The sequence below is a fragment of the Vespula pensylvanica genome, chromosome 11 (assembly GCF_014466175.1).
Source record: "Vespula pensylvanica isolate Volc-1 chromosome 11, ASM1446617v1, whole genome shotgun sequence".
Lineage (NCBI taxonomy): Eukaryota > Metazoa > Arthropoda > Insecta > Hymenoptera > Vespidae > Vespula > Vespula pensylvanica.
The window spans coordinates 2,144,541-2,149,225 of record NC_057695.1 but is presented as its reverse complement, the minus strand read 5'-3'; the positions used below and the strand labels follow the sequence as shown (position 1 = coordinate 2,149,225).

General features: G+C 31.0%; 1 long non-coding RNA gene across 2 annotated transcripts; it reads right to left on the bottom strand.

Annotated features, from left to right (window-relative positions):
- Positions 1–175: 175 nt before the first annotated feature.
- LOC122632833 lies at positions 176–2,078 on the bottom strand. 2 transcript variants are annotated; one of them, XR_006327956.1, is made up of 4 exons: positions 1,964–2,078; positions 1,692–1,783; positions 1,492–1,607; positions 176–832 (listed from the first exon to the last, which is right to left on the bottom strand). It is a non-coding gene; the product is annotated as an uncharacterized LOC122632833 (long non-coding RNA). The 2 variants fall into 2 exon arrangements; XR_006327955.1 differs by lacking the exon at positions 176–832 and having other exon boundaries at positions 873–1,607.
- Positions 2,079–4,685: the final 2,607 nt, after the last annotated feature.

The following is a 4,685-nucleotide window of genomic DNA, read 5'->3' as shown; positions in this document are numbered from 1 at the left end:
TTCTGCTTTTAGAAAAAGAGAGTAACCATCCGATTCTTTCAAAGGTCCGTTTTTTGTTGACGGTCCGTTGCTCGTTGTTTTATGTTGGTTTACACCAACGATAAATACAGGTATAATTTTTTAACGATTTTGACGAACGAGATCGCTTCAAAGATGACTATTCGAGTGAGAATACGCGCTTCGTTTTGTTTGAAAAAATTGTGTCAAAAAATGATGTTTTCCCGACGATAATTCATGCATAAAAATAAAGGATAAGGTTAATTTTAAAACATTTAAATTATCCTTATAGCAAAGTCTCGTTGCTTACGCACACGTAAATTTGTCTCTTTTTAAATACATACAATCTTAATAGAAAGAGAAAGATAACATCAGTATATAGACAATAGCTTATTGTTTCCAGCAAGCAACGAAAGAAAAACCAGTCGAGAATGATGTATTGTTATTACTACGTGTGAATATATTGTGTATATATACGTCGTACAATTCGAAGAATTTGAGAAGCTTGTAGGGAAAAATATTTGTAAATAATCAAAGGACGATCGGAGAGATCGACTTTCCCCCATTCGTTGCCCTTACTAACACGTTGTTAATACGCAGTATTCGTTCCTCTAAGCAGCTATCTAGACGTGTTTTATCTAGACAACGAGTGATTCCAACAACGCTTGCATCGTGTAAGTATCATATTTCTTAAGTATTTCTCGTAATTTGATTTACATTGATAATCAAATTGGCACTGGATATAACTTCACTCAGATTGATAAATGCTAGTAATGAAACTCAAGTTGCAAGGCATTCATAACTTAATAGACTGTCACATAGGCGCGTACGTCACCTGTGTAATGAAATTCAAAGAGAAAGATGTAAACATGATATAATTGTTGAATTTCTTATCGATCTTTAATGTATAGATTATAAATAAAAATAAAAAAGCTTTTATAATAAGCATTCATTTAAAAGATACTAAATGTGCTCTATGTAATATATTTAAATTTTATAAAAAAGTAAACAGTTTATATACTTAATTGTAATTGTGTATTCGATAAAAACTAAAGATTAAAATATAATTAGTTTATGATATTCGTGATTGTTTACCGCGCACATAAATTTCTAATGATATCCATTTGACAAGAGAAGAGTACGTAGTTCTAGGATGCAATTTATACGATTATGTAAAACTTAACCTCTTCGATTTCAGTAAATATTTATCAATGAATGAAATAAAAGTCTTATGGGCCAATCTTCCTTATTCCGATAATGTCGATTACTAATCACACGTCAACGATAAATGTTGGAAGAATCCACATTAAATTCATTAATGCAAAATTAAAGAAATAAAGTTACGAGAATACTATGAAGGTAGAATGAATTCAGAATCCTCAGCTGTTTGATATGTGTACAACACATTCAGTAAAAAATACATAAGCAAAAGAAAAGGACTAAAGAAAGTTTCAATAAAAGAACACTGCTTAATCGAAGAATGAATGTACTAACTTAAAGAGAAGATGTCAATTCTGTTTAACTGTAACCAAATCCATCTTTCATATTCCTAAGTACATATGTCACACTGTACTGTTAACGTTAACGAACGAAATCACTACGCATACGTCCTGAAAAGATAAACATAGAATTAACTAAACACATTCATAAAGAATAGTAGTAATACATAACAATATTTGTCAACTATTGCTCACCAGTCATCGTTGTGTCTCGAATACCATTTCTTATTCATATCTTAGATAAGTAAAACCGATGACTAAACTCCGGACGTCGTACCTCTTCCATTCTATAATCGAAAATAAGGATTGCTTATATGATTATGTTAGGTTAAGGAATGCAGTAGAATAAGTTACATTTTGCAGTTAAGCGTGATCGATGTTAATTTATTCAATCACGAAAATCGCATTTTCGGCAATCTATTGGTATATAAAATAAGCGTGTATATTAGATAAAATATTCTAATTACCTGCAATTAACGAGAGGACGAAATAACTCAGAATGGCGGATTCAGCGGCAGCAAGAAAACTACGTTGACCACCGCGCTGGCATAGTGCATCATCTGTGCAATGGCTTCCCACGTGCTTGTAAAGTTTCGATTTGTATGAAAGTATCGAAACATTAAGAATATGACATACGAACTTAAAAATTGTTTAAACGGATACCTTGCTATTCGCAACTGTGAAAATTAATCATTTCGATTCTGTAGAAATAAAGCTCGCAAGCGTGAAAATATATTTGTAAGGAAAATGTTCACGTGCCTGCACACTATTGTTTTCCATATAAATATCTTTTATTTTCGCTGTTATTATGACGAAAATATTAATTTTGAGATTTCTGCTCTTAGAAACGGAGTGTAACCATCCAATTCATTCAAAAGTCCGTTTTTGTTGACAGTACACGTAGACAAAAATCGCAAGATCGAATTTATAAATTATTGGAATTTTAAGTTAAGGTTATTTTAATAAAACACTCGACAGCAGAAAAAGTGTTAATAAAAGGAAAAAAGTTCAAAAGAAGAACGATATTAAATTTATACAAAATAAAGATAAATCCATGTAAAAAGAAATCGATATAAAAAGTAATAAAACGTGACGAGGTTATGGGAAGAGATGTATTAAAGAATATATATAAAATATCGTATTAAAACGCGTGTAATAAATATCACGCGATTATATATATTATTGTTCAAAGATTAGATATACACCGTATAGTGTCTAAACGAATGTAAAATAATCAAAATTATAAATTATTTAAGGTTAAGGCTGTTCATCACTCATTACTTTATGATGGTTTACGCCAACGATGAGCACAGGTACAATTTTTTAACGATTTTAACGAACGAGATCGTTTTAAAGATGAAGATTCGTGTGAGAATACGATTTTTTTTTCGAATTTTCGAATACACGTTTTATTTTCTTTGAAAAAAATCGTGTCAAAAAAATGACGTTTTCTCGACAATAACTCATGCATAAAAATAAAGGATAAGGTTAATTTTAAAACATATAAATTGTCGTTATAGCAAAATCTCTTGTTGCTTAACACATATACGTAAGTTTGTCTCTTTTTAAATACATACAACGAGGCTCTTAATAGAAAGAGAAAGATAACATTAGTATATAAACAATAGCTCAAAGATTCCTCTATCTATTGTTTTCGGCAAGCAGCAAAAAAAAATCGAGTCGAGCGTGATAAAATGTTATTACTGGTATATATATCTGCGTACATATACATCGTACTATTCTGAGAATTTGGGAAATACTTGCTGAAAAAAGTATTTGTAAATAATTAAAGGACGATCGGAGGGATCAGCTTTGACATGATTTTTCACCCATTCGTCGTTCTTATTAATGCATTAGTACGCAGTATTCGTTCCTCTAACAAACTATCTAGACGTGTTAAGGCCTGCTCTTGTTTCGTTGCTTTAATTTCATCTAATTTCTCATTTACATTATACGTATATAATATTTGATAAGTTTGATTTAATCACTTGTGGATTACTAATCCCATTTCATATCTATCGCATTGAACATCATTCTATTGCATTAAAATAATATATATATATAGCATTATATGTTGAATATGTACATCATATTTTCACTTTATATATACACGTACGCACATTTATATGAATAAATTCTCTTAATTTTACTCTATATTAGTCTTGGCAGTCGATTACAGAAAATGTTACGGGAATGATATTATGAATTACGCGAGTGTAATTTGTAACTGAAAATATAAATAAAATTTAAATCCTGTATGTTAACCGAGAATTATAGAGAATAAACAACATTTTAAATGGAAAATCAGCTCCGATTCGTGATTGATCGAATGATCGAATCGTCGTTTATAATAATAAAAATATCGAATTTAAACCACTATAGAGATTACTTTCTTTTTAATGAATTACACGATAAGAATTTTAACATGCATTGGTAAGAAAAAGTAGAAAGCACGATCGTGCTTAGTAAGCGCGAAGTAGGATAAAATATATCAACGGGGAACACATAATTCGCGATCGGTATGATGTCTTTAAAGCGCGATTAAGCGACAGGAGAATTTCGATCACGATGGAAGAGTGCACCTGGAGAGATCGAGATAGAAGTTCGAAAATGCATGTCCATTGGACTGGAATAAAAAACGATTCCGTATCTTTCCTCGACAGGAACGACCTACATACCCGACATACCAAATGTCGTCAAAGACGTTTCGATTTGCGTCAGTGTCGTTTTTATGCGAAGCTAGAGGACTCATAATCAATAAATCATGAAAAATATTACTTTAATCGGAAGTTTGCGACAAGGTAGAGTATCGACTAGAACGTACTTGAAGAACCTTCAAATATCGCATTGTCAAATTATAAATTATCGTTAAGTTAAATGATGGTGCATAATTGATGATATGTTTCCTTTCATACACATACACACGCACGCATATACACGTATGCGCGCGCAAAAATAAGCGGTCATATTTATTGTTATTTAATTATTATTATTATTATTATTAGTTAGATAAAAGTGATCAAGTAAAAATGAAAGAATTATTCATCATCTAACGAACGAAACCGTCCATATTCCCTAAAATCATACAAAAAGATGGCACGCAAAGATCGGTCTTATTTAGCACGAAATACGATACGAAAGTAGTATGCAACATTCAAAAAGAAAAGAGTAGAAGCGACAATAAAAAAA